General features: G+C 43.0%; 1 long non-coding RNA gene across 1 annotated transcript; it reads left to right on the top strand.

Moving 5' to 3' along the window:
• Window positions 1-3,100: 3,100 nt before the first annotated feature.
• LOC121570372 lies at window positions 3,101-27,459 on the top strand. The gene is made up of 4 exons (XR_006001443.2): window positions 3,101-3,397; window positions 5,367-5,696; window positions 26,530-26,615; window positions 27,379-27,459. It is a non-coding gene; the product is annotated as an uncharacterized LOC121570372 (long non-coding RNA).
• Window positions 27,460-27,469: the final 10 nt, after the last annotated feature.

Below are 27,469 nucleotides of genomic sequence, written 5' to 3'. Positions count from 1 at the left end.
GGCGCGCTCTGCTCGTTGCCGACTACTGCGTTGTGTTCCGGTGCACTGAAGACAACACACTGGCGTACTTGAAGGCACTTTATTGTGTACAACTCTCTCAATCTGTTCAACATCAAAGAGAGAAAATGTTCAAAACTCTACCCTCGACCAGAATCCGCCTCTCCCAGCCGAATACAATGCAGACTCAATATAATCACATTCAAAAATACAAGGAATAAAATACAACATCATTGGAAAATAAACATTGCATCTGGGGTATATCTTATGTATGTGTCATATTCACGTTATCTCTGCCAAAAACTCTGAGCTTTTAGCCTTTACATAATACTGTGCAACATGACATAAACCATCTTTCAAATAGGTAGTACATACAGTAATATGCACGAAGCAACATGTAATCCTTCACATTTGAGCTTTTCAGTGCCATTAAACACTAATCAATACATGAAAACATTTTAAATGAACACATTTTTAACCTGATATAGGGAATACATACCTGTTCAACATCAAAGAGAGAAAATGTTCAAAACTCTACCCTCGACCAGAATCCGCCTAACATAAAAAGAACAACGTGGGCTTCGTCACAAGAGGATAGAATGATGATTGCTAACTTACAGCTAAACAGAACACGAGGTTAGCTAAGTTAGCAATTTCTCAACTCTCAAAAATGTCTAAATTCACGACACAGCTTGATTAAATGTACGTACACTCATCATATAATATACATACAAGTTACTATGTGCACTGAAACGTTTTAGTTTTAACAGGTATATCAAGTTTATGTCACGCCGAAGTGAACACGTACCTCTCCCAGCCGAATACAATGCAGACTGAGAAAAGCATGACCTCCCTCCGCATATAACCAAACCAACTCTAGAGGGCGCACTTACACAATTAAACTCTCCCAATATCTGTAAACTACACAAAATGCTGAACAATACAATATTTTGGTGAAATCAACTCACAAAATAAAATAAAAAATAGAAAATGAACGGTTGCAAAAATCTGTAATTCTTTGACCTGTTACACAAGTAGAAAAAACATGTTGACTCACCCTACTTGTAGAGAAACGCCAATGCCATCCTCCTCTCTTTCATGTTGACGAAATGGTCTATCACTCTGTCATACAGTACACGCTTTAATTTTTTGTTGTCCTAGGCTACCTGGCTAAAATAATTGCTCGCTAGCCTAACTTCCTTTCATGGGCAACATTAGCTAGTTAACAGCCTTCTACATCTAGCTACATATTGAACTCCCATCTTCTCAGGCCAGGGGCACAATGTATGAATTGATGGTTGGATCAGAATCGCCATTATAATCATTGGCCAGTACAGATAATTAAATAAATACACAAGTCCAAATCCCTATCTCCATCCATTGCTAATTTAGGAAAGGGCCAATTTTAGCTGGCTAGCAAGCCACCGGAGGACAACAACACGAGATGCAACAATTCATGTTTTTTCTGTCAATGACGTGTGATTTGATAGGAGTGACGCCAAATCCAAACTGGCTTCCCTTGAAAACATTTTTGGGTGCTCCAGGACCATTCACAGTTGAGCTCACTCAGTTTAGCTCAACGCTGATTAGCTATTATTTTATACTTTTTTTTTATCAAGGGAGGCCAAACTCTTGCTCGCTTCCCTTGTATTCAATGCTATGGGCGGCAACAATGTCATACTCTTTTGGACCAGACAGCATCAGATAGATGGCCTACACATACACAGACAGAGCGGCGCTGTTTCGCTCTCTCGGATGCTTTCTCCGGTGAGATACATTCAGCCTCTTGCGAATTGAAGGAAAATGATGAAACACAGAGAGACGAAAGATACATTATTTTCTATTTTTTTTGGTAAATTTTTGGGGAAAGCCTGGCTTCCCTTGGCATCCATGACTACACGCCACTTCAACTACTTACTACTTACTAACCAGATAGTTATCTTATACAGATTTAGTCAACTCTCAAGTGTTTGTTTCAATGTAAATGGTCCACAAAGAAGGAATTGCAATATCATGGCCGGTCCCGCGTGGGCCAAGGTTTGAAAACACTGTATTAAATTAAACAAGGAAAAGCTTCACTCACCAGTACAGGAATACTCTCTGGAGAATGTTGCCATTATTGTCCTATATCCTTTTCACTTAATTCTATAGCTGATTGCAATTTGCATGCCTGGCTTCTAGGGGATGGATGGAGGGAGAGAGAGAGAGAGGGTGGGGGTTGTCTGGCCACCATGCTGACCTCAATGACCACAGCAGCACCAGCCCCATACACACAAACTAATCAATATGTAACTAAGGAAGGAGAGAGGATGCTGGAGAGAGTGGTAGAGAGCCAGAGGAGGAGGAGAGGAACAATGATATCGGAAGAGAGGTTTATCAATAATGCAGGGGAATTGTTCTGTTTTTAGGTTTATCGTACAACAACATGCTTATTTTTAATTTGTGTTTGGCTTTGATAAGTTTTATTAATGCAAATTACATTCACAATATTTGAACCGATGCATTCATCCAAACTCTATGGAAGATACAAAACACGAGTAACAGTATTTTTGTTTCACTTGGCTAAATTTAGATTTGTTTTAGTTTCTTTATCAAAGTAGTAGGACTACAAAAGGAAACATCATAGCTCCAAATATCTCCCAAAGAAATAATGACATGCCTGTGAGTCAATAGTCTTTCAGTTAGAAAAGACTAGGAATAGAGCAGCATTTAAATGATAGTATTATACAAAGGGGGTTAATACATACAGTGTGTGTGTGTGTGTGAGAAAGAATGAAGATAGTGGAATGACAGGGATTAAGGGTGGCATGTGTATAAATATAAACCTCTGTCTGGAGTGTGAACATTTTTGAAGGTGGGAGAGAGAGTATGCATGCACACGAGAGGGAGAGAGAGACAGGGTGGAGGAGGGGCAGAAAGGGGGAGAGGGGGAAGCAGAGCGTGCACAATATTCATTCAAACTGACACAAGCTGCATGTCCTGGTTTGCACTTCTCTCTCTCTCTCTCTCTCTCTCTCTCTCTCTCTCTCTCTCTCTCTCTCTCTCTCTCTCTCTCTCAGACACACACAGGCACGGAAACACCGGAGAGTCGTCAGTTAAGTTTACAGCAGCAGGAAGAAGACATTGGAGAGGTGGAGGAGGAGAGAGAGAAAGAGAGTGATAGACCGGGGAGGGGAAGGAAGAAAAGACAAAACAGGGAGAGGCACTTTTGGGGGGGGCGAGAGAGAGAAAGAGGGCAGAGTTTGCAAACGGGGAGAATAGAGAATGTAAAGGATAAGGGGGAAAAGGGAGGGATAGACAGAGATAGAGGAATGCGGGGCGAGGGAGAGAGAGAGAAACGGGGCTTGGCGTACAGAGTGTCTGGCTGCATGTGTCGGGGCTGGACACAGGAGGACAGAGGGTAAGTGCATTCTGCCTGCAATTTATCTCAAATCATTACAGTCATTTACTATTTTTATATCCTGCTTGCAATGTTGTATATAAAGTATATATTTCATGAATCTGTATATAACATCTGAGTGCATTGTCATTCTATGGAAGAGTTTCTTATTACCAGACATAAATATGATGTGACAAATGTGTCATGGGCTGTTTGTGGGCTTGGACATTAATGCATGATGCAGCTACTGGGGGCTTAATGGAGGCTTGCATGGCTAGTGTTTTATTTAGCATCTATGTAGTCATGCATGCATGGAGAACATTCTCACAATAGTATGAGTTTCAGCAAGTTAATTTATTTGTGGTGAGTGATTTCCATTCATACCTCAGAGTGTGCTATGTGATATGATAGTATAATGGTAGTGACAGTACATGTTGTTGTCGTACCCATGTCGGTTTAATCGTACTAATTGAATCCATGCCGCTGAATGTGTGTCTGTTTTGGAGCGTTAGGCATAGTACATTAACGTGTGTGTGTCTTTGTGAGGTTATTGATGAAGATGTCAGAGGTAATGGGAATGGTGATGGTCCTTCCCCTTCGTCTGGGTGACTGAGTCTGTGTCTACCTGCCCCAGACTGGATCAATACTTTAATGCAATTGCCATTCACTTCAATTGGGACTGTTGCGCGCGTGCGCACACACACACACACACACACACACACACAAACTCACATACAAGCAGCATATTCAAAATATTGGCGGTCACTCACTAAGAATTACATTTCAGAGATTAACAAAAGTAAACACACAGTCTTAGTGAAAATGACTATGCAAGTATGCAACACACAGAACCTTAATGTCAAACACAGACACACCCCCACACACAGTTCACAGTAATGGCGGTGGCTCCCTTGAACTCATTCACCGGAGGGTCATGGGTTCAAGTCCCAGGTGGGAGGGGAAGTGGGGAGGGGGGTTGGTCATGACCCTATCCTTCCTCTCAGACCCCCCCCTCTCCACACTCTTCCTCACTTCACGCTCCAGCCACCACAATGCTTAGACCAAGACCAAGACCATCATCAAGGGCTGTAATCTGTCTTCTCATTCACATACAAATGCACACACACCGCGCACACACACACACACACAGACATACCAATTCACTGACCCTGACATAACAGTTCAGCAATATCAGGCAGAGACAAAGTAAAACACTAAGCGCTCTGTGTGTGTGGACTTGTACGTACGTAAGTGCATGTGTGTTTGCAGCGTGTGTGTGTGTGTGAGGGTGTGTGAGGGTCAATGCTAAATGTTTATTTTGGTTGCTGTTACCGGAGAGTTGTGCTAACAGTGGAGCGTTAAGTGTCCCCACTCCATCACTGTCTGTGTGGGCGCAATTAGCATGCTCTCCCTGTCTGCAGTTTGTGTGGTTTTACTAAGTCCGGGACCAGAAGTGCTCACAAGGAGAGTAAAACAAGGACAATTCAGACAAGTGGGGACATTTCAATTAGGGTTAGGTGTTAGAGCTATAGGATTTTGAATGGAAATCAATTGTTTGGTCCCCACAAGGATAGTAAAACAAATCTGTGTGAATGTGTGTGTGAATATGTGTGTGTGTGTGTTAGACAAGTGGCTAAAACAGTTTGTTAAGCCCTGAATATATGTAGCCTACCAATATGTGAGTTTGTTTATGTGTGCAAATATATAAATAGCCTACATGTTTTGGATATATGTTTATGTCTGTGGGTAATTATACATTTATAATGTGGGTATTAATAAATGTATAGGATACAGCTGTGTGTGTAAGTTGGTGTGTGCATGGGTGTTTGTATCTATTTAGATGTTTGTTGCCGGCGGTATGTTCATGTGATCTTGTTATGTGAGCAGCCAGCCCAGCCCCGTGCAGGAGGAGTGGGGGAGCAGACAGACAAACACGCATGGCCAAACCAGACAGACACACTCACACACACACACAACCTCTCTTTCATAGGAAATGAGACCCGGTGACCTCTGACCATTCAGCCTGTCTGGAAACGCCAAGCCTGGAATCGATCAACACCCCCCTTCCCAGACAGCCTCCCTCCTGCTTCTTCCCTCCCTCCCTCCACCTCCACTCCTTCCAACCATTCCTCCTCTCCTTCCCCCCCACTTTCTCTCTGCCCGGCGACCCCCTCACTCTTAACTCGCTCTCCCCTCCCCCACAATCAGATGATCAACCCCACAGTGACTATGCTATAACCTACACAGCAGCACAGCAACCTCCAAACACCGACTCTGACCAAACACTGAACAGGACCCTGCTATATACCCAACACATAAGGTAAGAAGAGGCAAGTCTAGTGTGTGTGTTAAATAGATTGTGATTTATGAGTTGTCATCTATACATGTCATTTTATATGCGAATTAGATTTGTGATTTCCCACTGTACTTTGTTCAGTCAAATGTATTTGATTTAGTCAAATCAAATGTATTTTATAAAGCCCTTTTTACATCCTCAGTTGTCACGAAGTGCTATACAGATACCCATCCTAAACCCCCAAAGAGCAAGCAATGCAGATCAATGCTTTTGATCACTTTTGATCAATGCTTATGTGTACAGGTGTATGTAATCAGGATTGTTTGTTATTATGTGTTATGTTATATTCTATATTGGGGTCTATTTTAACCCATTAATTTTTTCCATATTTATTAAGACGCACCAGGTTACTAGTTTGCGCCTATTAAACACAGAAGGTAGAACCAAAAAGTAAAACAAAGGTTATGATCCAGTAGGGTGTCGGCAGGTCTGGCGGTCAATCTGTCTCTAGCATTCAAGTCCCAGTGAACATTCAACGCTGTCGGTGAGTTTGTGACTTAGAGAAACCATCGAGTGTTGAGTGTACCCTGCCTCTTGAGTTCACATCTTTGCACATACACTCTAAACACTAAAACACCCACACAAACGCATGAAAGAACACATGCACGCACACACACACACACACACACACACACACACACACCTCATCTGGATTAGAGTACATACAGTAGCCCTTACCAAGATGGCTGCCAACGAGGTCCTTCAGTGAGCTGTGATGTTGCTATGAAAAGGCCCTATCTCTTCATCCACTATGATGTCATAAGGAAAAGGCACTATCTGTTCACCGACTCTCACAGAGCAGGGTCCCGGTTCACATTCATCGCTGTCGGTGGGTTTCAATGCTTTGACTCGCCCGATGATGAATGACAACTGTGGCCAAGACTGACCTAATTTTCCCCTGATAAAACATCCTTCTATCGGTCTGCCTGTCTGTCTGAAGGGATGAGTTATTACCTGTATAAAAGTGGTGATTTTGTCAAAGAGGTGATATTTTGTTTTTAATAAACACCCTAAAATGTATAACCTGAGATTTCTCATGTTGTATTCCATAAAATGTCATGATTTCACGGTATTTGCACACAAAAACGTCTGGGTAAGGACATCAATGCTACACCTGGTTTTTAATGTGATTATTTTTTTGTGTGATGGTGAACAGTTACTCACAATTCATCCGTGGAGTTTAAGTGAAGAAACAAACATATTAGTCATTTTTACAGTACAGCCCTGTAAAACAGATAGATAGAGAAATTGAGAGAAGAAGTTGACATAAAAAGGGGAGAAAAAGAAAGGGAGTCTCCCTCAAATGAGATAGAAAGAGGGAGATTAGAGATGACAGAGAGAAGAAGAGCCATGTTTTTTCCTCCAGGCAGCTCCACTATATACACACTCACTCACTCACTCAAACACACCAAACTGACACTCTTACAAAAACCCACACACATTCACATACACTACAGTCGTGGTCAAAAGTTTTGAGAATGACAAAAGTATTGCTCTTCACAAAGTTTGCTGCTTCAGTGTTTTTAAATATTTGTGTCAGATGTTACTATGGTATACTGAAATATAATTACAAGCATTCCATAAGTGTCAAAGGCTTTTATTGACAATTACATTAAGTTTATGCAAAGAGTCAATATTTGCAGTGTTGACCCTTCTTTTTCAAGACCTCTGCAATCTGCCCTGGCATGCTGTCAATTAACTTCTGGGCCACATCCTGACTGATGGCAGCCCATTCTTGCATAATCAATGCTTGGAGTTTGTCAGAATATGTGGGTTTTTGTTTGTCTACCCGCCTCTTGAGGATTGACCACAACTTCTCAATGGGATTAAGGTCTGGGGAGTTTCCTGGCCATGGACCCAACATTTTGATGTTTTGTTCCCGAGCCACTTAGTTATCACTTTTGCCTTATGGCAAGGTGCTCCATCTTGCTGGAAAAGGCATTGTTCGTCACCAAACTGTTCTTGGATGGTTGGGAGAAGATGCTCTCAGAGGATGTGTTGGTCCCATTCTTTATTCATAGCTGTGTTCTTAGGCAAAATTGTAAGTGAGCCCACTCCCTTGGCTGGGAAGCAACCCCACACATGAATGGTCTCAGGATGCTTTACTGTTGGCATGACACAGGACTGATGGTAGCGCTCACCTTGTCTTCTCCGGACAAGCTTTTTTCCGGATGCCCCAAACAATCGGAAAGGGGATTCATCAGAGAAAATGACTTTACCCCAGTCCTCAGCAGTCCAATCCCTGTACCTTTTGCAGAATATCAATCTGTCCCTGATGTTTTTCCTGGAGAGAAGTGGCTTCCTCGCTGCCCTTCTTTACACCAGGCCGTCCTCCAAAAGTATTTGCCTCACTGTGCGTTCAGATGCACTCACACCTGCCTGCTGCCATTCCAGAGCAAGCTCTGTACTGGTGGTGCCCCGATCCCGCAGCTGAATCAACTTTAGGAGACGGTCCTGGCGCTTGCTGGACTGAAGCCTTCTTCACAACAATTGAACCTCTCTCCTTGAAGTTATTGATGATCCGATAAATGGTTGATTTAGGTGCAATCTTACTAGCAGCAATATCCTTCCCTGTGAAGCCCTTTTTGTGCAAAGCAATGATGACGGCACGTGTTTCCTTGCAGGTAACCATGGTTAACAGAGGAAGAACAATGATTTCAAGCACCACCCTCCTTTTAAAACTTCCAGTCTGTTATTCTAACTCAATCAGCATAACAGAGTGATCTCCAGCCTTGTCCTCGTCAACACTCTCACCTGTGTTAATGAGAGAATCACTGACATGATGTCAGCTGGTCCTTTTGTGGCAAGGCTGAAATGCAGTGGAAATGTCTTTTGGGTATTAAGTTCATTTCCATGGCAAAGAGGGACTTTGCAATTAATTGCAATTCATCTGATCACCCTTCATAACATTCTGGAGTATACAGTGAGGGAAAAAAGTATTTGATCCCCTGCTGATTTTGTACGTTTGCCCACTGACAAAGAAATGATCAGTCTATACTTTTAATGGTAGGTTTATTTGAACAGTGAGAGACAGAATAACAAAAAATCCAGAAAAACGCATGTCAAAAATGTTATAAATTGATTTGCATTTTAATGAGGGAAATAAGTATTTAACCCCTCTGCAAAACATGACTTAGTACTTGGTGGCAAAACCCTTGTTGGCAATCACAGAGGTCAGACGTTTCTTGTAGTTGGCCACCAGGTTTGCACACATCTCGGTGGGGATTTTGTCCCACTCCTCTTTTGTAGATCTTCTCCAAGTCATTAAGGTTTCGAGGCTGACGTTTGGCAACTCAAACCTTCAGCTCCCTCCACAGATTTTCTATGGGATTAAGGTCTGGAGACTGGCTGGGCCACTCCAGGACCTTAATGTGCTTCTTCTTGAGCCACTCCTTTGTTGCCTTGGCCGTGTGTTTTGGGTCATTGTCATGCTGGAATACCCATCCACGACCCATTTTCAATGCCCTGGCTGAAGGAAGGAGGTTCTCACCCAAGATTTGACGGTACATGGCCCGTCCATCGTCCCTTTGATGCGGTGAAGTTGTCCTGTCCCCTTAGCAGAAAAACACCCCCAAAGCATAATGTTTCCACCTCCATGTTTGACGGTGGGGATGGTGTTGTTGGGGTCATAGGCAGCATTCCTCCTCCTCCAAACACGGCGAGTTGAGTTGATGCCAAAGAGCTCCATTTTGGTCTCATCTGACCACAACACTTTCACCCAGTTCTCCTCTGAATCATTCAGATGTTCATTGGCAAACTTTAGACGGGCATGTATATGTGCTTTCTTGAGCAGGGGGACCTTGCAGGTGCTGCAGGATTTCAGTCCTTCACGGCGTAGTGTGTTATCAATTGTTTTCTTGGTGACTATGGTCCCAGCTTCCTTGAGATCATTGACAAGATCCTCCCGTGTAGTTCTGGGCTGATTCCTCACCGTTCTCATGATCACTGCAACTCCACGAGGTGAGATCTTGCATGGAGCCCCAGGCCGAGGGAGATTGACAGTTCTTTTGTGTTTCTTCCATTTGCGAATAATCGCACCAACTGTTGTCACCTTCTCACCAAGCTGCTTCGCGATGGTCTTGTAGCCCATTCCAGCCTTGTGTAGGTCTAAAATATTGACCCTGACATCCTTGGAGAGCTCTTTGGTCTTGGCCATGGTGGAGAGTTTGGAATCTGATTGATTGATTGCTTCTGTGGACATGTGTCTTTTATACAGGTAACAAGCTGAGATTAGGAGCACTCCCTTTAAGAGTGTGCTCCTAATCTCAGCTCGTTACCTGTATAAAAGACACCTGGGAGCCAGAAATCTTTCTGATTGAGAGGGGGTCAAATACTTATTTCCCTCATTAAAATGCAAATCAATTTATAACATTTTTGACATGCGTTTTTCTGGATTTTGTTGTTGTTATTCTGTCTCTCATTGTTCAAATAAACCTACCATTAAAATTATAGACTGATCATTTCTTTGTCAGTGGGCAAACGTACAAAATCAGCAGGGGATCAAATACTTTTTCCCTCACTGTATGCAAATTGCCATCATAAAAACTGAGGCAGCAGACTTTGTGAAAATTAATATGTGTGTCATTCTCAAAACTTTTGACCAGGACTGTACATACGCACACAAACACACAACAAACACACGCGTACCGATGCCACACAAACATACAGTACATACACACACATACACACACACTTTCACACTCATTATATGCTGCTGCTACTCTGTTCTTTATCTTACTCATATTATTATCTATCCTGATGCCTAGTCACTTTACCCTGTCTTCATGTATATACAGTGGGGGGGAAAAGTATTTAGTCAGCCACCAATTGTGCAAGTTCTCCCACTTCAAAAGATGAGAGAGGCCTGTAATTTTCATCATAGGTACACGTCAACTATGACAGACAAATTGAGAGAAAAAAAATGCAGAAAATCACATTGTAGGATTTTTAATGAATTTATTTGCAAATTAAGGTGGAAAATAAGTATTTGGTCACCTACAAACAAGCAAGATTTCTGGCTCTCACAGACCTGTAACTTCTTCTTTAAGAAGCTCCTCTGTCCTCCACTCGTTACCTGTATTAATGGCACCTGTTTGAACTTGTTATCAGTATAAAAGACACCTGTCCACAACCTCAAACAGTCACACTCCAAACTCCACTATGGCCAAGACCAAAGAGCAAAAATCCCAGAACCACACGGGGGGACCTAGTGAATGACCTGCAGAGAGCTGGGACCAAAGTAACAAAGCCTACCATCAGTAACACACTACGCCGCCAGCGACTCAAATCCTGCAGTGCCAGACGTGTCCCCCTGCTTAAGCCAGTACATGTCCAGGCCCGTCTGAAGTTTGCTAGAGTGCATTTGGATGATCCAGAAGAGGATTGGGAGAATGTCATATGGTCAGATGAAACCAAAATATAACTTTTGGTAAAAACTCAACTCGTCGTGTTTGGAGGACAAAGAATGCTGAGTTGCATCCAAAGAACACCATACCTACTGTGAAGCATGGGGGTGGAAACATCATGCTTTGGGGCTGTTTTTCTGCAAAGGGACCAGGACGACTGATCCATGTAAAGGAACGAATGAATGGGGCCATGTATCGTGAGATTTTGTGTGAAAACCTCCTTCCATCAGCAAGGGCATTGAAGATGAAACGTGGCTGGGTCTTTCAGCATGACAATGATCCCAAACACACCGCCCGGGCAACGAAGGAGTGGCTTCGTAAGAAGCATTTCAAGGTCCTGGAGTGGCCTAGCCAGTCTCCAGATCTCAACCCCATAGAAAATCTTTGGAGGGAGTTGAAAGTCTGTGTTGCCCAGCGACAGCCCCAAAACATCACTGCTCTAGAGGAGATCTGCATGGAGGAATGGGCCAAAATACCAGCAACAGTGTGTGAAAACCTTGTGAAGACTTACAGAAAACGTTTGACCTGTGTCATTGCCAACAAAGGGTATATAACAAAGTATTGAGAAACTTTTGTTATTGACCAAATACTTATTTTCCACCATAATATGCAAATAAATTCATTAAAAATCCTACAATGTGATTTTCTGGATTTTTTTTTCTCATTTTGTCTGTCATATTTGACGTGTACCTATGATGAAAATTACAGGCCTCTCTCATCTTTTTAAGTGGGAGAACTTGCACAATTGGTGGCTGACTAAATACTTTTTTCCCCCCACTGTATCTACCTCAAATACTTCGTACACCTGCACAGGGATATGGTTCTGGTACTCCCTGAATATAGCTTAATTCTTGGTATTTTATTCCTCTTTTGGGGGAAGGGCTCCTAAGCAAGCATTTCACAGTATAGTCTAGACCTGTTGTATTCAGCGCATGTGACAAATATAATTGGATTGATTGATTGACTGTATGGCCTCCAGGCAGCTCCAGTATGACTATATAGCCTCCAGACAGTATGGGACTCCCTAAAAACATGCCACTTCGATACAGTTACAACCGGAAGTGACTTTTCGTAGCAAGTTAGGAGAGCATTTTCGTTAACTCTAACCCTTTTCCTAACCTTAACCTAATTCTCCTAACCTGCTGTGTTATTTCTCCTAACCTGCTGCGTAAGTTCTCCTAACCTGCTACGAAAAAGTCATTTCCGGTCGTAGCTGTATCAAAGTGGTGTGTTTTTAGGGAATCTCATTAAGGTATGGCCTCCAGGGTCTGACTGCTCCACAACATGGTCAGTCACAGACCAAGGCGCTCTTATGTGACATGATGTAGCAACATGCTCTGTGATTCCCTAACCATGCTCACAACAACACAGCACACTCTGGCTATGTCTGAAATGACACCCTAGTGCTGTAGCTGGCATCATTTTAGCCACCTTTTCAGTAGTGCACTACATAGGTAATAGGGTCATGGTACAGCTCTGGAAAAAATTAAGAGACCAAAAATATAAGTTTCTCTGGTTTTACTATTTATAGGTATGTGTTTGGGTGAAATTAACATTTTTGTTTTATTCTATAAACTACTGACAACATTTCTCCCAAATTCCAAATAAAAATATTGTCATTTAGAGCATTTATTTGCAGAAATGACAACTGGTCAAAATAACAAAAAAGATGCAGTGTTGTCAGACTTCGAATAATGCAAAGAAAATAAGTTCATGTTAATTTTTAAACAACACAATACTAATGTTTTAACTTAGGAAGAGTTCAGAAATCAATATTTGGTGGAATAACCCTGATTTTCAATCACAGCTTTCATGCATCTTGGCATGCTCTCCACCAGTCTTTCACATTAATGTTGGGTGACTTTATGCCACTCCTGGCACAAGAATTCAAGCAGCTCGGCTTTGTTTGATGGCTTGTGACCATCCATCTTCCTCTTGATCACATTCCAGAAGTTTTCAATGGGGTTCATGTCTGGAGATTGGGCTGGCCATGACAGGGTCTTGATCTGGTGGTCCTCCATCCACACCTTGATTGACCTGGCTGTGTGGCATGGCGCATTGTCCTGCTGGAAAAACCAATCCTCAGAGTTGGGGAACAATGTCAGAGCAAAAGGAAGCAAGTTTTCTTCCAGCACAACCTTGTACATGGCTTGATTAATGCGTCCTTCACAAAGACAAATCTGCCCGATTCCAGCCAGATCATCACAGATCCTCCACCAAATTTCACAGTGGGTGCGAGACACTGTGGCTTGTAGGCCTCTCCAGGTCTCCGTCTAACCATTAGACAACCAGGTGTTGGGCAAAGCTGAAAATTGGACTCATCAGAGAAGATGACCTTACTCCAGTCCTCTACGGTCCAATCCTTATGGTCTTTTGCAAACCTCAGCCTGGCTCTTCTTTGCTTCTCATTGATAAAGGGCTTTTTTCTAGCTTTGCACGACTTCAGCCCTGCCCCTAGGAGCCTGTTTCGAACCGTCCTCGCCGTGCACCTCACCCCAGCTGCCGTTTGCCATTCTTTTTGTAGGTCACTTGATGTCATCCTACGGTTGTTGAGTGACATTCGAATGAGTTGGCGGTCATCCCGGTCGGTAGAGAGTCGTTTTCGCCCTCTGCCGGTCTGTAGCTTTGTAGTCCCCAATGTCTGCTGCTTGACCTTGTTCTTATGAACCGCCGTCTTTTAAATGTTAAGGATGGAAGCAACCTGACGCTCACTGTATCCCTCTGCTAGTAAAGCCAGAATTGAACCCTTCTTTTCCTCACTCAAAACTTTCCCTTTCAACTCTTTTGGCATGGTCAGTAGTTCTTTTTTGATTAATATTACTTTTTAGGTACTATTAGCACTGTTTTTGCTATCCAGCTGGTCCTATTGCAAGAGGATAGTGATGACCACAGCAGTGGTTTTTATACTTTTCCTCGTTAAATAACATTTGGTTCAGGTGATCACCTAATCAGTACCTAATTCAGTAGAATGAGGTGTGCCTGTTTTGGAATTCAACTGACACTGGAATGGAATGGCTATCATACATGTAGAGATGCTGATTTAAGAAACATTTGCAGTGGTCTCTTAATTATTTCCAGAGCTGTATATACAGTACCAGTCAAAAGTTTGGACACACCTACTCATTCAAGGGTTTTTCTTTATTTTTACTATTTTTTACATTGTAGAATAATAGTGAAGACATCAAAACTATGAAATAACACATATGGAATCATGTAGTAACCAATAAAGTGTTAAACTAATCCAAATATATTTTATATTTGAGATTCTTCAAATAGCCACACTTTGCCTTGATGACAGCTTTGCACACTCTTGGCATTCTCGTAATCAGCTTCATGAGGTAGTCACCTGGAATGCATTTCAATTAACAGGTGTGCCTCAATTAACAGGTGTGCCTTTCTTTCCTTCTGAAAAGAGCCAATCAGTTGTGTTTTGACAACGTAGGGGGGGTATACAGAAGATAGCCCTATTTGGTAAAATACCAAGTCCATATTATGGCAGGAACAGCTCAAATAAGCAAAGAGAAACGACAGTCCATCATTACTTTAAGACATGAAGGTCAGTCAATACGGACAAGTTCAAGAACTTTGAAAATTTCTTCAAGTGCAAAAGTTTCTTCAAGTGCAGTTGCAAAAACCATCAAGCGCTATGATGAAACTGGCTCTCATGATGACCATCACCGGAATGGAAGACCAAGAGTTCATCAGAGTTACCAGCCTCAGAAATTGCAGCCCAAATAAATGCTTTTCAGAGTTCAAGTAACAGACACATCTCAACATCAATTGGTCAGAGGACACTGTGTGAATCAGGCCTTCATGGTCGAATTGCTGCAAAGAAACCAATTTGCATACCGCCCCAACAGATCCACAGATGATGCAATCTCTATTGCACTCCACACTGCCCTTTCCCACCTGGACAAGAGGAACACCTACGTGAGAATGCTATTCATTGAATACAGCTCAGCATTCAACACCATAGTGCCCTCAAAGCACATCACTAAGCTAAGGATTCTGGGACTAAACACCTCCCTCTGCAACTGGATCCTGGACTTCCTGACGGGCCGCCCCCCAGGTGGTAAGCGTAGGTAACAACCCATCTGCCACACTGATCCTCAACACGGGGGCCCCTCAGGGGTGCGTGCTCAGTCCCCTCCTGTACTCCCTGTTCACCCATGACTGCATGGCCAGGCACGACTCCAACACCATCATTAAGTTTGCCGACAACACAACAGTGGTAGGCTTGATCACCGACAACGATGAGACAGCCTATAGGGAGGAGGTCAGAGACCTGGCCGTGTGGTGCCAGGATAACAACCTCTCCCTCAACGTGACCAAGACAAAGGAGATGATTGTGGACTACAGGAAAAAAAAGAGGACTGAGCACACCCCCATTCTCATCGACGGGGCTGTAGTGGAACAGGTTGAGAGCTTCAAGTTCCTTGGTGTCCACATCACCAACAAACTATCATGGTCCAAACACCAAGACAGTCGTGAAGAGCGCACGACAAAGCCTATTCCTCCTCAGGAGACTGAAAGGATTGGGCATGGGTCCTCAGATCCTCAAAGAATTCTACAGCTGCACCATCGAGAGCATCCTGACTGGTTGCATCACCGCCTGGTATGGCAACTGCTCGGCCTCCGACCGCAAGGCACTACAGAGGGTAGTGCGTATGGCCCAGTACATCACTGGGGCCAAGCTTCCTGCCATCCAGGACCTCTATACCAGGCGGTGTCAGAGGAAGGCCCTCAAAATTGTCAAAGACTCCAGCCACCCTAGTCATAGACTGTTCTCTCTGCTACCGCACGGCAAGTGGTACCGGAGTGCCAAGTCTAGGTCCAAAAGACCTTCTCAACAGCTTCTACCCCCAAGCCATAAGACTCCTGAACAGCTAATCATGGCTACCCGGACTATTTGCACTGCACTGCCCCCCCCATCTTTTTACGCTGCTGCTACTCTGTTAATTATTTATGCATAGTCACTTTAACTCTACCCACATGTACATATTGCCTCAACTACCTCAACTAGCCCTGTTGTATTCGGCGCATGTGGCCAATCAAATTTTATTAGATTTTATTTGAAACCACTACTAAAGGACACCAATAATAAGAAGAGACTTGCTTGGGCCAAGAAACACGAGCAATGGACATTAGACCGGTGGAAATTTGTCCTTTGGTCTGGAGTCCAAATTTGAGATTTTTGGTTCCAACCGCAGTGTCTTTGTGAGACGAGGTGTGGGTGAACGGATGATCTCCGGATGTGTATTTCCCACCGTAAATCATGGAGGAGGAGGTGTTATGGTATGGTTGTGCTTTGCTGGTGAGACTGTCTGTGATTTATTTAGAATTCAAGGCACACTTAACCAGCATGGCTACCACAGCATTCTGCAGTGATACGCCATCCCATCTGGTTTGGGCTTAGTGGGACTATCATTTGTTTTTCAACAGGACAATGACCCAACACACCTCCAGGCTGTGTAAGGGCTATTTTACCAAGAAGGAGAGTGATGGAGTGCTGCATCAGATGACCTGGCCTCCACAATCCCCCAACCTCAACCCAATTCAGATGGTTTGGGATGAGTTGGACCGCAGAGTGAAGGAAAAGCAGCCAACGAGTGCTCAGCATATGTGGGAACTCCTTCAAAACTGTTGGAAAGCATTCCAGGTGAAGCTGGTTGAGAGAATGCCAAGAGTGTGCAAAGCTGTCATCAAGGCAAAGGGTGGCTTTTTGAAGAATCTCAAATATAAAATATATTTTGATTTCTTGAACAAGTTTTTGGTTACTACATGATTCCATATGTGTTACTTCATAGTTTTGTTGTCTTCACTATTATTCTACAATGTAGAAAATAGTAAAAAAATAAAGAAAACCATTGAATGAGTAGGTGTTCTAAAACTTTTGACCGGTAGTATACAGTCGTGGTCAAAAGTTTTGAGAATGGCACAAGTATTGGTCTTCACAAAGTTTGCTGCTTCAGTGTTTTTAGATATTTGTGTCAGATGTTACTATGGTATACTGAATTACAAGCATTCCATAAGTGTCAAAGGCTTTTATTGACAATTACATTAAGTTTATGCAAAGAGTCAATATTTGCAGTGTTGACCCTTCTTTTTCAAGGCCTCTGCAATCTGCCCTGGCATGCTGTCAATTAACTTCTGGGCCACATCCTGACTAATGGCAGCCCATTCTTGCATAATCAATGCTTGGAGTTTGTCAGAATATGTGGGTTTTTGTTTGTCCACCTGCCTCTTGAGGATCGACCACAACTTCTCAATGGGATTAAGGTCTGGGGAGTTTCCTGGCCATGGACCCACATTTTTTATGTTTTGTTCCCCGAGCCACTTAGTTATCACTTTTGCCTTATGGCAAGGTGCTCCATCATGCTGGAAAAGGCATTGTTTGTCACCAAACTGTTCTTGGATGGTTGGGAGAAGTTGCTCTCGGAGGATGTGTTGGAACCATTCTTTATTCATGGCTGTGTTCTTAGGCAAAATTGTGAGTGAGCCCACTCCCTTGGCTGAGAAGCAACCCCACACATGAATGGTCTCTGGATGCTTTACTGTTGGCATGACACAGGACTGATGGTAGCGCTCACCTTGTCTTCTCCGGACAAGCTTTTTTCCGGATGCCCTAAACAATCAGAAAGGGGATTCATCAGAGAAAATGACTTTACCCCAGTCCTCAGCAGTCCAATCCCTGTACCTTTTGCAGAATATCAGTCTGTCCCTAATGTTTTTCCTGGAGAGAAGTGGCTTCCTCTCTGCCCTTCTTTACACCAGGCCATCCTCCAAAAGTCTTCGCCTCACAGTGCGTGCAGATACACTCACACCTGCCTGCTGCCATTCCTGAGCACGTTCTGCACTGGTGGTGCCCAGATCCCGCAGCTGAATCAACTTTAGGAGACGGTCCTGGTGCTTGCTGGACTGTCTTGGGCGCCCTGAAGCCTTCTTCACAACAATTGAACCTCTCTCCTTGAAGTTCTTGATGATCCGATAAATAACTTTGCAATTAACTGCAATTCATCTGATCACTCTTCATAACATTCTGGAGTATATACAAATAGTCGCTTATATACAGTATATGTCAGTCAGTCAGGTGGCTAGCTGCCAGCAGAGACTTCGATTGAAGTAACATTGAAGGGCTCTGGCTAGTATTACTTAGCCAGCTAGAAGAATGAAGTATGAAGCTAATGTTAAACGTCTACCTCAGCAGGAGCAAAAAATACGCTACTAGGTTCTCATAATAACTTTGCTTTACAAAGAGTAGGCTACTGAGACAGACAGTGATGTGGTGCTCAGTGGTGAGGGTGAGGCAGGCTGCAATCCATGCAGGAGGAAGCACAGGAGACGGAGAGAGAGGAAGCAAGCAGTAAGAGAGGTTAGTACAGTGGTTCCCAAACTAATCTTATCAAACATGTTAGGAACTAAAACACACAACTGCTTACGGACCTGAATAGGGTGTCAAATGTAGTGCACTATTGTAGGTAAAATGCTGTCATCTCGGAGGCAGCAACTGTCAAAAGCTATTCCACAAAACCCTGCGCTGTGGTGGTAAGTGGTAGGGGTGACAGTACTTCAGGTCCCAGGGTAGGTGATGTCACTGTGGTAATGTCACTTAAAATAGATGTCAACCGCTTCGGTTACTCCATAGAAGCCTCTCCAAGCCAATGAAACAACAGAGGCAAATATCCCCACCAATCACAGACACAATTGAGGGGACTTTGGGTTCTATAAGAGCTTCTCCTTCAAACCATAAGCAAAATAATGAGGGGCGGCGCCTGAGGAGGCTTTAATGAATGAAGTAACCTGGTCCAGGGCGTATCTCAATAGAATAGTCTGGAGTGGCTTCCTCTCCTTGTCCCCTCTCCTTAATCTGCACTGATCTAAAAGGAGAAGACATCTGAAAACATTATGGTGTAAGCCCACACAACAGACCTTCTCCTTTCTAGGTCAGTGCATACAAAAAGAGAAAGAGCAACTTCGGACTATTGAGTACCTGCAAAGCTGACTGCCTCCACACACAGTCTAGTCCTATTTGACCCCCATGACCTATGACCCCTGTTCATTATCTGAAGCATCTTCAGCCACAGGGGCTCAGGAGCAATTAGTGGAGCTGACTGGGATTGGAACTGAGAGAGAGAGAGAGAGAGAGAGAGAGAGAGAGAGAGAGAGAGAGAGAGAGAGAGAGAGAGAGAGAGAGAGAGAGAGAGAGAGAGAGAGAGAGAGAGAGAGAGAGAGAGAGAGAGAGAGAGAGAGAGAGAGAGAGAGAGAGAGAGAGAGAGAGAGAGAGAGAGAGAGAGAGAGAGAGAGAGAGAGAGAGAGAGAGAGAAGAGAGAGAGAGAGAGAGAGAGAGAGAGAGAGAGAGAGAGAGAGAGCGAGAGCGAGAGCTTTGGTCATCCCCAGTCTACACATGCACAGGGGACCTACAGTGAGGGAAAAAAGTTTTGATCCCCTGCTGATTTTGTACGTTTGCCCACTGACAAAGAAATGATCAGTCTATAATTTTAATGGTAGGTTTATTTGAACAGTGAGAAACAGAATAACAACAAAAAAACGCATGTCAAAAATGTTATGAATTGATTTGCATTTTAATGAGGGAAATAAGTATTTGACCCCTCTGCAAAACATGACTTAGTACTTGGTGGCAAAACCCTTGTTGGCAATCACAGAGGTCAGATGTTTCTTGTAGTTGGCCACCAGGTTTGCACACATCTCAGGAGGGATTTTATCCCACTCCTCTTTGCAGATCTTCTACAAGTCATTAAGGTTTTGAGCCTGACGTTTGGCAACTCGAACCTTCAGCTCCCTCCACAGATTTTCTATGGGATTAAGGTCTGGAGACTGGCTGGGCCACTCCAGGACCTTAATGTGCTTCTTCTTGAGCCACTGCTTTGTTACCTTGGCCGTGTGTTTTGGGTCATTGTCATGCTGGAATACCCATCCACGACCCATTTTCTCACCCAAGATTTGACGGTACATGGCCCCGTCCATCATCCCTTTGATGCGGTGAAGTTGTCCTGTCCCCTTAGCAGAAAAACACCCCCAAAGCATAATGTTTCCACCTCCATGTTTGACGGTGGGGATGGTGTTCTTGGGGTCATAGGCAGCATTCCTCCTCCTCCAAACACGCCGAGTTGAGTTGATGCCAAAGAGCTCCATTTTGGTCTCATCTGACCACAACACTTTCACCCAGTTCTCCTCTGAATCATTCAGATGTTCATTGGCAAACTTCAGACGGGCATGTATATGTGCTTTCTTGATCAGGGGGACCTTGCGGGCGCTGCAGGATTTCAGTCCTTCACGGCGTAGTGTGTTACCAATTGTTTTCTTGGTGACTATGGTCCCAGCTGCCTTGAGATCATTGACAAGATCCTCTCGTGTAGTTCTGAGCTGATTCCTCACCGTTCTCATGATCATTGCAACTCCACGACGTGAGATCTTGCATGGAGCCCCAGGCCGAGGGAGATTGACAGTTATTTTGTGTTTCTTCCATTTGCGAATAATCGCACCAACTGTTGTCACCTTCTCACCAAGCTGCTTGGCGATGGTCTTGTAGCCCATTCCAGCCTTGTGTAGGTCTACAATCTTGTCCCTGACATCCTTGGAGAGCTCTTTGGCCTTGGCCATGCTGGAGAGTTTGGAATCTGATTGATTGACTGCTTCTGTGGACAGGTGTCTTTTATACAGGTTACAAACTGAGATTAGGAGCACTCCCTTTAAGAGTGTGCTCCTAATCTCAGCTCGTTACCTGTATAAAAGACACCTGGGAGCCAGAAATCTTTCTGATTGAGAGGGGGTCAAATACTTATTTCCCTCATTAAAATGCAAATCAATTTATAACATTTTTGACATGCGTTTTTCTGGATTTTTTTGTTGTTATTCTGTCTCTCACTGTTCAAATAAACCTACCATTAAAATTATAGACTGATAATTTCTTTGTCAGTGGGCAAACGTACAAAATCAGCAGGGGATCAAATACTTTTTTCCCTCACTGTACATCACAGAGCCAGGAGAGCAAAGTCATAGCTCATCTCACCGCCGGTGTGCTGGGGGGGGTGGTCGTCTGGGAGGAAAACAATACATACTGTATGATTGCTGTGAGTGCCACTGTCTGAGACTGGGATGTGACTCTCATACCAAATGTAGGTTTTTAGCCTTCAGTTAAATGGTATGTTATGAAAACACCCTCTATGTTATTCTGAGTGAAAAGATGACGATTCAAAGGCCACCACACTTCTGTTGTTGACACATACTAGTCCACCACCACATATACTGTGCCTTCAGAAAGTATTCATAACACATTTTGTTGTGTTACAGCTTGAATTCACCAATCTACACACAATACCCCAAAAAGACAAGGTGAAAACATGTTTTTAAAAATGTTCGCAAATGTATTGAAAATGAAATACAGAAATATCTAATTTACACAACTATTCAGACCCCCGAGTCAATAGTTGTAGAAGCACCTTTGGCAGCGATTACAGCTTTGAGTTGTCTTGGGTATGTCTGTATCAGCTTTGCACATCTGGATTTGGGGATTTCTCCCATTCTTCCTTCTCAAGCTCCGTTAAGTTAGCAGTGAACAGCAATCTTCAAGTCTTTCCACATATTTTCAATTGGATTCATGTCTGGGCTTTCGCTGGGCCACTCAAGGACTTTCACATTCTTGTTCTGAAGCCATTTCAACATTACTTTGGCTGTATGCTTGGGGTCATTTGCCTGTTGGAACGTAAATCTTCGCCCCAGTCTAAGGTCGTTTGCACTCTGAAGCAGGTTCTCATCAAGGATTTGCCTATATTTGGCTCCATTCATTGGTCCCTTTATTCCTCCCTTTATCCTTACCAGTCTCCCAGTCCCTGCCGCTGAAAAGCATCGATAGCATGATGCTGCCACCACCATGCTTCACGGTAGGGATGGTGTTAGACGGGTGATGAGCTGTGCCTGGTTTTCTCCAGACGTAGCGCTTTGCATTCAGGCCAAAGAGTTACATTCTTGTCTCATCAGACCTCGAGTTACCTCTGCTGCAGAGGATAAGTTCAATGACAGGTTGCCACTGTCATCATGGCAGCATTAACATACTGTAAGTGAAGCCTCTCTCTACAGCCTGTAACAAGAAGTCTGGACCTTTATGGCACACATGAAGTAGTTCACTGGGCTCAACCAGCTTCAGAAATTGCAGCCCAAATAAATGCTTCACAGAGTTCAAGTAAGAGACACATCTCAACATCAACTGGTCAGATGAGACTACATGAATCAGGCCTTCATGGTCAAATTGCTGCAAAGAAACCACTACTAAAGGACACCAATAATAAGAAGAGACTTACTTGGGCCAAGAAATACGAGCAATGGACATTAGACCCGTGGAAATCTGTCCTTTGGTCTGATGAGTCCAAATTTGAGATTTTTGGTTCCAACCGCTGTGTCTTTGTGAGACGCAGAGTAGGTGAACGGATGATCTCCGCATGTGTGGTTCCCACCGTGAAGCATGGAGGAGGAGGTGTGATGGTGTGGACGTGCTTTGCTGGTGACACTGTCAGTGATTTATTTAGAATTCAAGGCACACTTAATCAGCATAGCTACCACAGCATTCTGCAGCGATACGCCATCCCATCTGGTTTGCGCTTAGTGGGACTATCATTTGTTTTTCAACAGGACAATGACCCAACACACCTCCAGGCTGTGTAAGGGCTATTTTAGCAAAAAGGAGAGTGATGGATTGCTGGCCTCCACAATCACCCGACCTCGACCCAATTGAGATGGATTGTGATGAGTTGGACCGCGGAGTGAAGGAAAAGCAGCCAACAAGTGCTCAGCATATGTGGGAACTCCTCCAAGACCATTGTAAAAGCATTCCAGGTGAAGCTGGTTGAGAGAATGCCAAGAGTGTACAAAGCTGTCATCAAGGCAAAGGGTGGCTACTTTAAAGAATCTAAAATCTAAAATTTATATTTGATTTGTTTAACACTTTTTTGGTTACTACATGATTCCATATGTGTTATTTAATCGTTTTGATGTCTTCACTATTATTCTACTATGTAGAAAATAGTAGGTAGGTATGTCAAAACTTTTGACTGGTACTGTATGCCTCATCACAATTCTATTTCGGAGATCTACGGACAGTTCCTTGGACTTCATGGTATAGTTTCTGCTTTGATATGCAATGTTAACGGTTGGACCTTATATAGACAGGTGTGTTTCTTTCTAATTCATGTCCAAACAATTGAATTGGCCACAGGTTGACTCCAATCAAGTTGTAGCCACATCTCAAGGATTATCAAAGGAAATTGGATGCATTTGAGCTCAATTTGGAGTGTCATTGCAAAGGGGGGTGAATACTTATGTAAATTAGATATTTCTGTATTTCATTTTCAATAGATTTTCAATAATTTCAAAAAAACATGTTTTCACTTTGTCATTATGGGGTATTGTGTGTAGATGGGTGAGAGAAAAAAAATCCATTTAATCCATCTAGAATTCTGGCTGTAACACAACAAAATGTGGAATAAGTCAAGGGGTGTGAATACTTTCTGAAGGCACTGTATTTAATTACATGGTTATAAACAGTTTTCTTATAGGTTTTTGTTTACATTCATACATATCATCATGCAGTGGCAATTTTAGTATGTAAATCTTGATGCGGCAAACTCAATCATTTTTTAAAATGCATGCCAGCAAAGCCACTACACAACACAACACTAAACAATACATTAATTGCACAAGAACGGTGACAAACGGTGCCCACAAACTGTTAGGGCCTACATAAAGCTGTGCAGAGAGTGGAGCTTTCTTTTCAGCACCATGGAGTGAATCCTTACCCCCGCTACACCTGGATATCAGCGGAGCCTCATCTTGCAGCGAAAAAGTTCATTCAGCCTCATTTACTGCCCTTTTAAAAACCATAGCTGACATGGCTGACTTGCTTAAATAAATATGGTTTCTACTGACTCCTTGTGGATTTGTGTAACTCAATAAAAACGGCATTCTCCTTCAATAATAATGAATGCCGACACGAGTTTTGACTTTTGAACCATACACAAACATTATTGCATTTATGTTCAGTAAATTCATAATGTTTGTTCTTATATCATTAACACTAAGCTCTAAGTATAAGCAAGTGCAAGCAAACGAGCTGCGAAGAAGTAGGCCTCGTTAAGCACTTTCAAAATGGACACCGACAGAAATTCAGATAGGTGTTAGTTCAGATAAATTCAGCAAGATGTTGAGACGTTAACTTTACTCTTCTTTAAGTCACCAGAGAGAGAGATAGAGAGAGAGACGTGGTTAGCCTACCATTTGAAGTATTTATTAGACCAATGTGGTCTAAAAAGGAAGGAAAATACAATCACGAGGATCCACTTTTACAGAGAATAGGCCTATACCGAAGCACAGCCAGCGCATTGCGCAAACAAAACAACCCTAGCAATATCAACTGGAATTACATGGGTCTATTACTGAACTTTCCCTGGCAAACATGGTTACAGACCCAACAACATTATAGTATCCCCTCCTCCTGGAGAAAAGTACACAGGCTAATTATAATACACAAAGTAAGCAAAACAAAGAAATGCATCATTCCAACATTGCCTAAAATGATGAATAAGATACTAATGAGATAGACCTACTGTATATAAGCAATATAACAATTGAGATGTACAAACTATGGCATAAGGGAACGATGAGTGGATAAGAGGCAAGCCATAATTTTAATTAAGACATTAATGAGCGAGCTCAGGCGGATAATATGCCTATTTGTTCGGCACTTTTGAAACGGACAGCGACAGAATTCAGAACATGGGCCATTCTTATAGTATTCTCCCTGTACACCAAGTCAGAAATGTGGGATAAATAACGGGGGCATATAAGCAGACAATGAAAGGATGACTGCTTGTCTAGCTTGCTAGCTAAGATTTTGAAAGTAACATGATCAGTCCAATCAAAGCTACGGTAGATATAACGTGATTTGATGTCATTTGTGGCCAATGACATTGAGCCTTCTTGGATGGGCACTTCTAATGTAAATCTATGGCAGCACCCAAGGGGGCTTGAACTGCCTAGCTCTCCCTGTAGATTCTGCGGTGACGTAGTATCCCCATGAGTGACTGAACACTGAGCCAATCACAGCGCAACTAGAGAAGATTACCAACGCCTACACTCTGTATATTCCACTGGCTGCCCCTCCACTACAGAAAGCACTGGGCTAGGCTGAAACACCTGCATTTTGGAGCCGCCTTTCTCAATAAAGAAACCATGTTTTTATGCGGCTTTATTAACTCAATAAAAAATAATTTACATTGTTTGCAAACTCTCACCTGCCCTGAATGAGGGGTCGCCACTGTCATCATGGCAGCATTAACATACTGTAAGTGAAGCCTCTCTCTACAGCCTGTGACAAGAAGTCTGGACCTTTATGGCACACATGAAGTAGTTCACTGGGCTGGCTAGATGCAGTGGCTGTTCCAGTCTATGGACTGTTCCTCTAAACATTAAACAGATGCTTTAACCAAGAATTGACAGGGCAGGCCTAACATTACCACACTGACACTCATTTATTTCTACCAAATTAAGATTTGATCAATGGAAAGCTAGGCTAAATATGACTACTTGATCCAGCTTTCGTTTACTAATTTAGGTCATTCGTTCCTGCTCTGTTTACACCTTCCTCACTCAGTCCTGGAACTAAGCAAAAAAGTACAGAGGCTATAGGATAGTATACATTTGAGTGTCAAAATATTAGGTTCAACTCACCTGCTGTAACCAGTGTATATATAAATCATCGGATGCGACCCGCAACATGCAGTTGAGCAACGAGCGCAGAGATAAAGGACAATGTTCATTTCAGAAGTCTCTCTGATTGGTGGCTCATCTTACCATTGGAAACAGTGAGAAGCAGGAAGTCACTTTCTGATTTTCGTTCACCTTTCCCCTCACCTCGACATGGTAATGTTATGATTTTTTACAGACGTGAGTATTTCACATCAATGTATTTGGTGCAAACAGTTGACAAGAGCAGACACATAATGAAATTAGCCTAATATAAAGTATTCATGGTGTGTTTGACAAAGGTGAACTATGGTCTTACCTGGCTAGGTGTGATAAATTACATGTAAAGTAGATTGGTGCTACACCAGCATGAGACTTAATGGGCTTACCTTGACATTTATGCAAGTGGTCTATAGGGCCTTTTACAATGCAAAACATTTACAGTAGGCTGTCGATGAAGGAGTCATGAATTGTCAGAGAGAGTCTGAGCGAGAGAAAGAGAGAGAGTCATAACATTTCCAGAGAAAGTCATTCATTTGCTCCACCATTTCATGAAATGTTTGGAATAACTTTGGGCAGAAGTGTCTGGGAATGAAATTAGGAATAACCAAATATCTGACATCATGTTTTGATCACAGGTACATTCTGATATGACTGGTCAACCATGAGTGACAGCAGGAAGGACCGTCCTCCTCAGACACAGGGTTCTGGAGGAGATAGAAAGGTAAGCTAGGCTAACATGAGTAGGATGATGCTGATAAGATCAGTTTTGGTGAATTGATACTGGCTATAGTCTGTGTGAAATGAGTTATTAGTTACTGAGTAATTACATGTAATTACACCAATAAATAAAATGCATGTATAGACCAATCATCACACCTTTGTTAACAGTGTCATCATAATGATGTGTTGAGGAGTGCGGTTTGCTACCCACCAAATCCAGCTCCTACATTTGTGTACTACACCCCCAAGGATGCATTTACACCATCTCACCCTATTTCCATGCAGTCTCCAGTCTTGGTGTCTGACTACCTTTTTTAGATGGGTAAAAATCATTTTACCGTAGGTCACCAAATCACAACCTTAAACCTTAGTGGATGAATTAATAATATTGAACCAGTGATTATGGGAACTTTCATCTACTGTAACCCAGCATGGACTCAGCTGTTTGCCCACGGTAGTGCCCCTTTTAATGGGCATGATGAGGCAGCCTCCGTCTGTCATTATGATGGAAATGAGACAGTGTGCAGTACAAAGAGGATATTGTCCAACGGGTGTTTCATACAAGCACAGCCACCCCCAATAAGTAAGGAGCACTAATGAAACATCTTTCATAGAATATTCAGTCCTCTGTAATATTACAAATGGGCAAAAGGCGTCAATCCCTCCTTCTCTCTTCTCCTACTCTCCATCCCTTTCTTCTCCACCCCATCACACCCTTCTCTTCTTCCCCATCCATCCTTTCTCCTCTTCCATCCATCTCTCAGGTTGACGTGCAGAGGGAGGAGCCTGTAGTCAATGTTGAGGTTCAGACAACAGATGAAAAGAATGGTGAGGGTGAGGCAGGTGAGACCTAAT

Source organism: Coregonus clupeaformis, chromosome 7 (assembly GCF_020615455.1).
Source record: "Coregonus clupeaformis isolate EN_2021a chromosome 7, ASM2061545v1, whole genome shotgun sequence".
NCBI classification, from domain to species: domain Eukaryota; kingdom Metazoa; phylum Chordata; class Actinopteri; order Salmoniformes; family Salmonidae; genus Coregonus; species Coregonus clupeaformis.
Note: the sequence above shows the minus strand (reverse complement) of the source record. Positions and strands in the feature narration are given on the sequence as shown.